Raw genomic sequence first — 13,725 nt, 5'->3', positions numbered from 1 at the left:
AGAAGTTATCTGTATTAGTTGCTCTACTATTTAGGGATGAAAGTACAATGGTTTGCCTATCTAAATATTTGCATTGTTCACATATATATAATTTTTAAAATTTTATAACTCCAACCAATAGAGTAATGAATGGATTTTATTAAAATTATAGAAATATTGAAACTATGTGAGAGTTTTAACATATTTTGAAATTCTTTTGCAACTAGTAAATATATGGTGAAATTAAATTTAATTAGGCATTCCTTTAAAATTAGAAAAAATAAAATGAGAAAGAAATACACTGAAATAGACAAAGCAAACAAAAGGACATGTGGCTAATAAAAAAGCCAAAAAGTATTTCGATTATTTTTTCTACTTGAAATTTCCAATCTTGCCAATATTTTTTGCATAAGAAATGGTGGGGAGCTATCCACGTGGCATTCTTTGTGAAAAGTTATAACAATTGGCTAATATAACCTTTTTTTAGATTTTTTTTATTTTTTAATATAATTATTATGCCGTAAGGAATTTCCCTTTGAAATGAACTCTCCCTTGATCCTTGCTATCCTGACTATACACCATCAGATTAGGTATTAGACGATTGAAATAATTTCCTCCATTAATCTCATAACTAACTCGTTATCCCTCAATTGCCTAACTCATTAATCTCATAACCTAACTAATTCCAAAGACTGAGCGATGCCTTTGAAAACAAAAGGTTAACGAAAGGTTAATGTCCATTTGAATTGAACAAGGGTTCGAGCCGCCTTGCTTTAGATACTTGATCTAGAGGAGACATTGGTGGAAAAAGCCGCTCGCAGTGTTGAGATTGAAGAGCCTGTGGACGATCTCTTCTCTCTTTCTTTTGCAGGAAACAACCGCCCTTCTTATTTCTTCCACATGTATGAAAAGCGACCACAAGTTTTGATCAAAGGGAACGCCAGAACAATGGAATCCTGTGCAACTACATCTCCCTGGTTAAAGACGGGATCTGGTAACATTTTAAAGATATTTTCTTCCATTTGAACGAATTGTTTTCAATTCCTTTCACGCTTTGACGAAGCTGGAAATAAATGTCTTATGAACCAGGTTTCAGGTGGGCATATGATAATGCGACAACCTACAACAAGGATGGGCCTTATAGTCTATTGGGTTGTCCTACATTTTTGGATGGTTGTGACATTATTGTAAAAAAATTCACTAGCGAGCTTGGCTAGATATTCTAATGGCAGCATGAGGTGTCACTATGTTGAGGTATATCGTAATGATTCCTGCTATCTCTGCTAAAGCCTAAAAACTAGAAATACATCTGTTTCTCACAGCTCATTTGTGGTTATTTTTCAGTGTTTCCAGGTATTTCAATTTTCAGGTAGTTGCTATTGAACAAAATGCCTTTCACATCCCATAAAGCACTCTCCTAGCAATGGATTCAGAAAGGAAGGAACTGAAAATTCCCCATTCATAACGAAATTATTTGTTTTCTCTCCACATGCTTTACATCGATTCAGTCATGGTCATATAAGTCCATTAGAGTGGGAGCGGTTTGATCAGACACTCTTTGATGTGATCCTTCACTTCCCACTTGGAAATGTCGAAGCCATCTCCATCCTTGAATATCACCATCGTCACCCTCGTCTCATCAAAAACCATCTTCTTGCACGCCAATGGCACATGATCGTTTACCTTTAGAAACTCCCTTGTTAGCTCCTTCACTACCGCCTCCACAATCCCATAGATGTGATTCAGAGCCTCCTCTTCTTTACATCCAAGGTGGTCTTTCATGTAATATTCAATGATGGAAGCCAATTCTCCACGAGCCTTCTCTGCTTTATATGTCTTTGTGTCATCCGCCAAGAGAGAAATGAGGTTATTCAGCTCTATAAGAACACGTCTCCTTGCATAATCCACTTTCTCCAACACCTCTTGTGACAGTAGTGGCCCGTCCCTTATCAACACTCCACTCAGCAGAAGTATACGTTGACTGATGGAAGTGATCCCATTCTCTATGTACTCGTCCAAGCTAGGCACATACTCAGCAACTAACCTCTCAGCTTCTTCGTAATAACCCTAAAGATAATCCTCCCACTGTTCCATATCAATGGATCTAGATATTAATATAAAAATCAGTATCAAACCCCATGTTAATCAACTAATACAAAAATCCTTTTGTCTTAAAATCCTTTTATGCATGTATTAACAAAACAATTCAATTCTACTTACTCCCTTTCTGAAAAAGCTAACCAATTCACGCCCTTGTTCCTTCTCTGCCTCCCAAGCAACTTCGTGAACTATGTCATAATAGATTTTGTAACATAGTTTCATATAGTCTAGAAGGTTTTCTGTATAAGAGAGGTCCCACCTGAAAAGGTTGGGCCAACATGACTTAATCAGAATAATCATCATAATTTGTATAAATTGGTCCCTTAATTTGTATAACTTATGTTTAATTAGCTGCAGCATCATGTAATAGAAACAAAGTGATCTGCAATGCAATGTGATCCAATCGTGATAACCTGTCCCTACCTTCTAACAGCCTCAGTGAATAGCTTCAATTCATCAAGGGTTCCATATGTGTCGTATATATCATCCATAACAGTCTACAAACAAGCAACTTTCGTAAACAAGAATCTGCATTTGGCATACTGGGGCTCATACGTACCCGCCGCTATTAGGAAGTATAATTCCAACGGCCTCTCCGGAGCAAAGAGGCAAACCCGAATCTCTAAACTAGCTGTGATGTGATGTGCATGCAGATTCAAGCATGATCAAGACATCTAATGATTTAAATGGTTTTAATTTTGTAGGTGAAACAATTATAATTTTCTTTATTAGAACTATTAGTTACCTGGTGACATTCTTCATCTCTTCTTGGTTGATCTCATAATGATGAGGAATTCACCCAATCGTTTGTATCAAACAAACAAGCGACAAGTATATGTATGTTGTGTGCAGTTACCTCTTCGCTTAGGTTTTGCTTGTGGTTCCATGAGCTAAAAGTCTCGCTTTTCTCAAGAGATTCTCTCAAATATTGAATTGTGAAGCTTTTAGCTTAATCCAAAATGTTTTCTCCTGGAAATACCAACTGGGAAGCTCTATAAAGGCTCAACATGCTTTCTACATCTTTGTTGAAGTGACCGGTTGAGCAAAGGAATTGCCCATCGACATCTTTTAAGTTCTCAAAAACGACTGTTAATAAAACGATGTTCAAATGTTAGAGCATGGAACAGTTAATGATGTGTCGAAAAATACAGGGCACACTTTTTGCTATTATCTTGAAGCATCTCTTTAGATAGAAAATTAAGTAAAATTGGTACCTACCTAGAGATACATTGTAATGATGTAGCCGAAGCAGCCAAAATCCCAAAGCGGTGGTCTCAAGATCTGCTATGGGGTTCAGTCTTCCCCACCCAATTCCTTGACCATTCCAATGTCTGTATGAGATAGATTTTGCCAATTTTACACTCAAGGATTTTTCAGAGGAAATATGAATTCTTAGGTTAGTAAAATATATTTTTCTATTGTTACTTGTAAACATCATACAGAGCTTCCTTGATTTCCTTTTCAAAATGTCTGTCGATTCCAAGGCATTCAACATTATCCACGATCAGGAGGCGTTCCATCAGATCTACTGGATACAGGCAGGCATAACTAGCCAATGATTTGAAAACCTGCAAAAGGTTTGAGGTGCTCAATGAAAAATGGCTACGATTGGTCGGATGTGTTAGTTGTTAGCTAGGTTAGTGCTAACTATTTACCTTTAATTAGCTGCATACTTACTTTTACTGTTACCAACAACCCTGCCTTTTGATCAACCGTTATTTACTACCTCTGTGGCAAGTTCATCATCTCCAGGGCACGGGCAACAAGAGAATAACTTGGGCAAGCAACAAGTTCGAAGAAGGCAGGTCTCCAGTTCACAAGGTTGATGAGGGCAGTGAGTCAAGTGTTAGAAGGTAGGCAACAATCTCGTAGGTATTTTTTTTAGACAACAAAGTTCTCTATTGCAAAAAGATGCTTTTCGGTAAAACCAATGGTTTAGGTTCCCCTTTATCATTGTTTTCAGACATATTATTCTAGCCCTTGCTTATCTTAAAAGTTCTCTATGGTGCAATCCATGAAGACTCCATTGTTCCAGTTGTTTAAAATCTGGCCTGCGATCACACAGTATATATAAATGAAATTTTAAGTCATTTATGTAATTTCCTAATTAAAAATGTTGATGGTGGGAAACCATTATGTTTTTGCATTGGACTTTATCTCCAAGGCTTTTCATAATGTTAGAAATTAGTTCCTCGTAGAGTGGGCCAAAGTCTTTGTCGGTGAAACCAATGTCCTGCATCTCATCCCTATAAAACTATATCTAAACACTATGAAATTAGTGATTTCTTTTTGGTTACAACCAAGCGTTTCTAGGGAATTATAGAGAGGAAAGACGGTGTTAGAGTGCGTAGCATAACATAGGTTTTTACTCCTAGAGGTTTATATCTTCTTTAAGAAGAGGCCTTTACATGTTTATGATGCATAATTTAGTCGATGCAAGAGCTTATGGCATTGATGCATATTTCAGATGGAGCACATTTATGTTTAGGTAATTGAAAACAATGATTATGTAAATAGGGTTATCATGCCACTTAATAAAAGTAGGAATTCTTAGATATATAGGGCATAATAGCTTATCAAGTTGAAATGGTTAATGTAATCATTTTTTACTTAAAAACATTTTATCTATAATAATAATAGTATTCAAACCTATTTTTGAAATAATATTTTTATGGTTGGGAAATTAAATTAGCAGATGAATATTTTGGATAATTGATAATACATGAGATCGCTTGCATTAAAACTATATCTAAACACTCAGGAATTAGTGATTTCTTTACCCCTAGAGGTTTATATCTTCTTTATGAAGAGGCCTTTACATGTTTATGAATCTATTGATATGTTATATCTTCTTTATGAAGAGGCCTTTACATGTTTATGAATCTATTGAACATATCAATCCACGCCTTGACAGAAATGCAAACTTCCAAGATGAACATTATGGGTCTTTTCTCAGGCATAAGATGTTACCATTTTTTTATCTTAGTAAATGGTATAAAGCATAAGTTTTTTTGTTTTTTACTTTCTGGGTTTTACCTAAATCTCTTTTAAGTGGTTGGAAGATTCCATATCTCAAGCATAAGGTGTTGCCATTTTTTGATCTTAGTAAATAGTATAAAGCATAAGTTGTTTTTTTTAACTTTTTGGTTTTACCTAAATCTCTTTTAAGTGGTTGGAAAATCTTGGCTAACTTAAATCTCTTTTAAGTGGTTGGAATATTTTAGCTACCTTATCAATAAGACACTCATTCCAAATTCCATTATATATGAATGTTTTTTTCCATTACAAAAGGCTTACTTTTCCATATCTCAAGCATAAGGTGTTACCATTTTTTGTTTTAGCTACCTTATCAATAAGACACTCATTCCAAATTCCATTATATATGAATGTTTTTTAGCCTCAAGAAATTTAATATTTTTTTAAGTAATGCTTTGAATATCATGGAAATTAATCAATGCTATAAGATTATCTTAAGTCTTAATCTAAATTTAAATATTTTAAAGAGTAGTTCTTTTATCTTTTAATTTCATGTATTAGTTCTTTTATATTAAAAAAAAATGGGATCCCTTGCATTATTTAATAAATCTATTAAAATAAATTTATACTAAAATTATTTATTTTCATTCAATTTAATTTTTCCAGTTAAAACAACATGAGAACCTTGATAGAAAAGCAAACTTCCAAGATGAACATTATGGGTCTTTTCCATATCTCAAGCATAAGGTGTTACCATTTTTTGATCTTAGTAAATGGTATAAAGCATAAGTTTTTTTTTGTTTGCTTTCTGGGTTTTACCTAAATCTCGTTTAAGTGGTTGGAAGATTTTAGCTACCTCTAATAAGACACTGATTCTAAATTCCATTATACAGGAATGTTTTTTTACATTGCAAAGGCTCAAGATGTTAGTGCAATGCTTTTTTTCCATTACAAAGGCTTAAGATGTTAGTGAAATGAGATATATTTAAGGTAATGTAAAAGTTCAACAGGTCTAGGATGGATTTTTATTTATTTATTGACCTATTTTTCCTAGACACAAATTTATATAATGGACAAATTTAGAGTTTGTTTTCTCACTTTAGATGGATTTCATCTTGTGTGTTGTCAAGAATCTTGTGCATTTGATGATGCATATCTATTTTGGACAAGAAAATTGGTGCTCAATGATGCATATCTATTTTGGATAAGAAAATTGGTGTTGGCGAGCCAATAATTTTGGTGGCAAATTCTGCCATGAATAGTGATAAGATCAAAATTTATGGAGCTACCTTATCAATAAGACACTCATTCCAAATTCCATTATATATGAATGTTTTTTTCAATTACAAAGGCTTAAGATGTTATTGCAATGTTTTTTTCTAAACAGACATTTAATTTATAATTTCCAGAAGAGTTGTTTGCTGATTTTGTAATACTTACCATTGAGCATGCTAATTTTGATGGAATTGAATGGAGCTCTTGTAACTAGGGGAGAAAATGCTTCAACTTTGTACAACTGAGAACTAATTGAGGAAATCATGATCGGGGAGGACAAGTTAATTCACTTTTCAGGAGTTGAGTTGGGATAAGCTTGTACTATAGTCCTGAGACTAGCAAAGTAATTATATAACATCAATGAACACAATTTCAGGAGTTGAGTTGGGATAAGATTGTACTATAGTCCTGAGAGTAGCAAAGTAATATTAATGAACACAATTCAGAGGGAAAACAAGCAGCAAAGCCAGGTGCAGATACATTGAGTGATTGAGCTGAAAATTCTTACCTTAGCAATTGAGGTGCAAAGTCTAAGTAATATACAGGATCACTCCAGAGAAATGATGTTCAACGAGCAGGCTCCTAAATTATAAAGGTGTTTCCACTCCAGAGAAATGATGTTCAACAATGAGGCTCCTAAATTACAAAGGTGTTTCCACTCCAGAGAAATGATGTTCAACTTACGCACAATTTTCTTGCAATTAAACCAAGAGTCGCCAATTTCAGCAATTACAGTAGTTTCATTTGATAGCATGCCCTGCAACCAACCAATTTTGACCAGTGAATATAAAAAATAATCCTATTGTAAATGTATCCTCTAAGGGCAAAGCCAATGAAAAGACAATTGTCTGAGTATTGTTACTTCAAAATATGGGTAGATTATTTGAGGCCTTGCGTGAATATGTTTGAATAGAATATTGACCCTCAAGGACTCATATGCTACACTTTTCAGGGGAACACCTTCGGTACAAAAACTTATGGCATTTCCTTTGCAACATCTAGTGCAAATGCTAACTTTTATATCTCGTAATTCAATTGAAAACCACATAAAGATAACCATCAACTAATATATATATATATATATATATTAAAAATTATTTTTTAATTTTCAAATGTTCAATTTAATATTTATTTTTTTTCAAAACTTTTTTTTGCTGAAGCAAGAGACGATCCTTCTATTTCAATAAACCAAAAGTAATGTTACAACATATACAAAAAACCTGACTTCTGCATGGACTCAGGAGATATCAAGGGCACTCTGCCATAGATATGACCCTCCCTTCTACAAAAAGTAAAGCTAACCTCTCAAATAATACCTTCGGTTGACCTTTATGATTTTTTAACCCAAAGTAAAACTCCGCTAACCCTCACGTCACTGTCTCGAAAGGCCTGATAGGACTAGCGGCCCCACAAAACAGCACGGCCAAATCTGACCGTCGATTCACTCTGCAAAATTGAATGGCTCAGAGAAAAATCGCATTGCCAAGATGTTCGCTCATTAATGCGCGATGGAGGGTGGTATTCCTTACCACACCCTTGCCACGTGTTGGGAGCCTAATGGAATCACTCCCAAAATTCCAATACCACTTACCATTCAAAAGCCATGCGATCACCTGGAAACTGCTTTGTGCCTAGTTTTCCATTCCGTAAGAGGAATGCAGGAAAATATCCGCTGCCGGAAAGATCCAACCGCCCTTCCCGCGAAAGCTTGCTTCGGAACTTGCATCGGAGACTGCCGCTGACTGTATATTGATCCCTGTGATGCAATTCGAAGGAAAAAGGAGACTGGTCAATTTACACCAGGGTATTATGTGACCGCTCTGAGCTTGCCCTTCTTCAAGGTACCAACCGGAGTATTGTGTTTGAACTTGCTTAGAAAGCTTCATTCCGTACCTTTCCCTCTGGCCCAATGTCTAAAAATTTCTCTGTCCTCTACCGCTTGTTCATTGCAGAGAGCTTTTAATCTGCTTTGAGGCGTCTCCTGCCACTTCATCTCAATCCTGCATTCTGAATTCATCACTCCTTGGTTGGCCAGTATATCCGCTAGTTTATTGGCTTTTCGTCGAACATGGTTGAAGCTAACAGTTCGAAGACTCAGGAGATGTTTTTGAATTCTTTGGTACACTTGTATTAGTCTCCAGTGTTTTGAGACCTTCTCCGGCGTTGTTCCACAACTGATTCTCTTAACCGCGTTAATGGAGATCTCTGAGTCTGCTTCTATAATGACATTTGAGCTTTGATTTAGTTTTAGAAGCTCTAGACATTGTTCCAATGCCATTAATTCAGCCATATTGTTGGTGGCTTTACCTAAATGGCAGTGGAATGTAAAGATTATGTTTCCTTCTTCATCTCTTAACACCCCTCCATAACCTGTTGTTCCAGGGTTGCATTTTGAAGCCCCATCAATATTGCATTTCAGATAACCTTTCGGTGGAGGATGCCAGAACTCCTTTTCCGTTTCCAAATCTCTTTCCTTTCTGCTTAGTCCATGGGGAATGATCTCTTGCATTCCCAGATGCCTGAGAGTTCTCAATTCATTCTTTGTGGGAGGATTCTTGGGATAATTGCGCACAGTGGTGCAAACTGTCTCCTTAATCTGTTTCAATATCAGATCCATCAGGCGAAGAGGAATAGTTTTTTCTTCCTTGAAAATTCTTTTATTCCTTTCTTTCCAAACATTCCAGATAATGAAGCTTGGCGTGAAGGTCCAGGCCAAATTAAGGAGCTCATTCTCTGAAAAGTTTTTTCTCCACTTGTTTAGGGTATTAATGATACTTCCTTTATCTCTGTCTGTCTGTTGAAAAATGGTGTCAAAAGAATCCCACAGCCATGTGGTGTAGGTGCAGCTGTTGAGAATATGCTCCATTGTCTCCTCTTGAGCTTCACATAGCTGACATCTAGAAGGCCCAATAACACCCCTTTTCCGAATATTGTCCCAAGTTAAGATTTTCTTGTGATGAACTAACCACATGAAAAGCTTGATCTTCATCCACCCTTGGTGGCTCCAAAGTTGTTGCCAGGATTTCACCAAAACACAGGGATCTAGGTTCAGGGTAATTCTTTTTGCTTCCTTAATATTAAAGGTGCCTTCTTTATTGAGGCCCCATCTTAACTGATCCTGCCCATCTGTTACCAAGATCTTCCTTTGTTTTAACATGCTCATGAGTTCCTCTGCTTTTATTTTTATGGGGCTGTCATCTCTGCAGTCTATGCTTCTCCAGTTTCTCCACTTTCCAGAGTTATGAGGAAAACTCCAGAAATCTTTAACTTTGATTAATCCTTGGGAGTCTGTTTCCTGCTTGAGGCTCATAAAGTCCTCTCTTAACAGCGTTGGTTCTTGTTGCCATTTATCTTCCCAGAAGAGAGCTAGATCTCCTGCTCTAATTTCCCAGAAACTGTTGTTTTGTACTAGGCTTCTGTTTTCCCAGGCTTTATTCCAGATATAAGAGCCTTTTATGTTTCCAGACATTCTTATAAGATCATTTGTTTGCCAGGAGCTTGCATATTTTTCTTTCCAGGTTTTAGCCCATTGAGCTTCTGGTTCTTTAACCCATCTCCACCAGAGCTTGGCTCCTAAAATGTTACTTAGAATCTCCTGATCATCTAAGCCTAGACCTTCGTGACTTTTGGGTTTACAGATTTTATCCCAAGAAACAAGGGCCCATTTCTTCCTTGTTTCCTCCTTGCCCCAAAGGAAGTCTCTCTGGATATTCCTAAATTGTTGTAAGACCCCTTTGGGAGCTGGGAGGGCTGATAAAAAGAAAACAGGGATTGATTGTAGAACGGCCTTTGTCAGAATCAACCTACCCGCTAGGTTCAACGATCTGATAGTCCATTTTTTGACTTTGTCTTGCATCTTGTTGAGCACCGGTTCCCAAATACTTTTGTGTAATGGTCTGGCTGTAAGGGGAATTCCCAAATACTTTGAAGGGAGGGAATCCCTTTGAAAGCCTAGAATTCTGGAGATATTTCTCTGAATTGCAATGTTAGTATTTAAGAAAAAAAAAATTGATTTGGAGAGATTAACTTCCATACCTGTAGCCAAGGCAAAGTCATTTAGGATTTGTTTGTACGTTGAAGCTTCTTTGACTGTGGGAATACCTTGCAGCATGGTGTCATCCACAAATTGTTGGTGAGTCATTGCCTAACCATTCTCCGTTAATTGGAGTCCCTTAATCTTTCCCAAGGCTTTGGCTTGTTTAATGGACCTGCCCAGTCCTTCCATCATGAGGATAAAGAGAAAGGGAGAGAGTGGGTCTCCCTGCCTGAGGCCTCTAGAAGGAGTGAAGATCTTTGAGGGCAAGCCATTCACCAAAATCGAAAAGCTGAAGAAGTTACCAGAGCCATAACCCATCTGACCCAGTTGTGATCGAACCCAAAAGCAGTAAGGACCTTCTTGATATAGATCCAGTTCACCTTGTCATACGCTTTGGCAATATCTAATTGCATGATCATACCAGCCTGCCTCTTGTTGGTTAGCGTGTGAACTACCTCGTGGGCTTGAATAATGTTATTTAGGATTTGTCTGCCTTCCACATAACCAGATTGTTCCCCTGAAATTAAAGAAGGAAGTAGAGGTTTGAGTCTGCTAGCCAAAATCTTGGATATAATTTTGTATACCACATTGCATAAAGCAATGGGTCTGTACTTATCAGCAGTCAGGGCTGAATCCTGTTTGGGGATCAGGGAGATGAAGGAGGTGTTGAGGGCTTTCAGAATAGTCCTGTTTCTTCTAGAATCCTCCACAACATTCAGAATATCCTGTTTGACAACATTCCAGCAGGCCTTAAAAAAGTCTACATTGAAACCATTTGGTCCTGGAGCTTTTCCATTCTGCATATCTTTGATGACCTCACTGACTTCCTCTTCGGTTACTGGTTTATTCAGGTTAAAATTGTCCTCTCTAGACACCATCTTAGGGATATTTTTTGTAATTTCCTTAATGCATTGCTCTCTGTCTAGATTATTTTCCTTAGTGATGCCTCTGAAATGTTGTACCAACACAGCTTCGATGTTCTTATGAGAGGTCTGAAGCTCCCCATTCTCATTCAATATCGAAGAGATTCTATTGTGCGCTCTATTGGCCATGGTGGATCTATGGAAAAATCTGGTATTATGTTCACCTTCTTTGAGCCATTGAACTCGAGACTTTTGTCTCCAAAAGATTTCCTCTTGTTTGCATAAATTCTCCCATTCTTGGTTGTGTTTATCAGCTTGCTCACTTTTGACTTTATCAAAACCATCTATGATCAGTGCTTGATTTAGTTCTTGTAGTTTGATTTCCACTGATTTTTTGTCCTCAAAAATGTTACCAAAATCCTTCTTGTTCCATTCTTTGAGTCTGAGTTTCATGTGCTTAAGTCTTTTATGTAGGAGGAACATTTTAGTGCCCTGGATCTGCAAATCTTTGAACCACCATTTTTCAATGTTGCTGATGAAATCTGGGTGGGAGAGCCAGATATTCTCAAATCTGAAGGGTCTATTCCTGGGAGAATCGATCCCCTTGATTTCTAATTGAATCGGCCAGTGATCAGAGCCTCCAAAGGGGAGAACTCTAGCTATTATTTCTCTATTTGTGAGCATCAGCTCCTCTGAGATAAAAAATCTGTCTAACTTGGAGGCGACCTGGGCCTCACCTCCTCTTTTGTTGTTCCAAGTAAAAAGGCCATTGTGCGTTTCAGAGTCAACCAGTTTCATATCTTCTGTGAAGGATTGGAACGCTACGGAATCTTTACTTAGCATTCTGGTACCTCCTTTTTTTTCTGAAAGAGATTTAATCATGTTGAAATCTCCTCCCATGACCCAGGGTATTTCTTCATGTCTGCTTCTAAGATCTGCCAGGGAGTCAAGAAATCTAAGTTTCTCATCTATTCTTTGAGGACCATAAACATTTGTGACTAGGTAGGTGTCTGAAACCCCCACTGGTTGAATGATTACTGATAAATAATTTCTTGATGCCTCCGCATCTATTATGCTGATTTTTTGGGGGTTCCATAGAGTGAGAATGCCCCCAGCTGTGTTCTCTGCTTTAACTTCTAGAAACTCAAATCTATTAAGCCATTTGCTATGGATTTGTTTTAATTTCTGAATGGAGCATTTTGTTTCCTGAATGAAGATTATGTCTGGCATTGCTAGTTTCATTCTGTTACTTAACATTCTTTGTTTTCTTTTACTACCTAGACCTCTGATATTCCAAGATATGAACTTCATAATTAAAGATTTGTAAAGGAGTAACTAGTTAGATATTTCATCTTACCCGAATCTATCATTAGCTTTCCACACTCCATCAAGAGCTCATTTTGCTTTTTCCTGCCCCTCTTCTTTCCTGGATTTCTAGTCGCTAATCCTGGAGTTGATTTCATTGTTTTCACACCTCTGTGCTCCTGCTTGTGAATGTTTTTACCTTTATCCAACCCTCTTTCCTGAGTTTTCCATAAAAATAACTGCTGTATTCTGTTGCATTCTTCTTGAGGCAGTGAATCTATTCCTCCTTTGGTTCCCTGCATCAAGAATCCTTCCAGATCCAGGTTTTCCTTATCGAGAATTTCTTGTAGTTCATGATCTTCCAGATCTGTTTCACTTTGGGTCATTTCCTGGTCCATCTCCATTTCTGTTTCACTTATCATTGTCTCTTTTTGAGAACCAATATCTTGATATTGTTTGTTGTCCTCTTCTTTCTCTTTTTCATTAGGACCTTCCTCCTGAGATTGGTTTTCTCTTGTGATTTCTTCATTCTCTTCCAACACTTGAAACTTGTTCTGACTGACCTTCTGCCCCTCGTTATGTTGTTGCTTTAGCCCCTTCTTCCCTCCTTTTCCTCTACTTGCCACTTTTTGAAAGCTTTCTGAGTCCTTCGTTGTATTAAGTTTACCTTTGTTGTCTACTTTACTGAGAGGGCAGTCTCTGAACAGATGTCCATGTTCATGGCATCTACGACATCTGAATGGGATATGCTCGTAGTCCACTGTTTGCACCCACTCCTCATCAAAAACTTCCAAGATAACTTCATCTGGAAGCGCTCCTGATAGATCCATTTCCACACATATCCTTGCAAAGGAGGTATATTTCCCTCTTCTTGTGGCTTCAGAAGCTTTGACAAAACGTCCTAGTTTGTTGCCAATGGCAGCTAGCGATTCAGTTTGCCAATAATCAAGAGGTAGAGAATAAAGCCTTACCCAAACTGGAACCAAGAGAAAGTCTCCCACTCTGGGACAAAGTTCATCCTCCAAGGCCTCATATAGAGACCGGTTGCTGCATAAAAGTAGGGTCCTCCTTCGAATATTTTGTCTTTATCTTCGATGTTTGAGAACACCACTGTGAAGAATCCCTTTGACCCAAGATGTAGGTCAATGCTTCCTTTGGGTTTCCAGTGATACTTGATCCACGTTTGTAAAG

At 37.3% G+C, this 13,725-nt stretch overlaps 1 pseudogene; it reads right to left on the bottom strand.

Moving 5' to 3' along the window:
• Positions 1-1,506: 1,506 nt before the first annotated feature.
• Positions 1,507-8,947, bottom strand: LOC149223247 (alpha-bisabolene synthase-like; annotated as a pseudogene).
• Positions 8,948-13,725: the final 4,778 nt, after the last annotated feature.

Source organism: Pinus tabuliformis, chromosome Q, assembly GCF_031772625.1.
Source record: "Pinus tabuliformis cultivar Carrire ecotype Pingquan chromosome Q, CPIR1, whole genome shotgun sequence".
NCBI classification, from domain to species: Eukaryota; Viridiplantae; Streptophyta; class Pinopsida; order Pinales; family Pinaceae; genus Pinus; species Pinus tabuliformis.
This window is presented reverse-complemented; position numbering and strand designations above follow the sequence as displayed.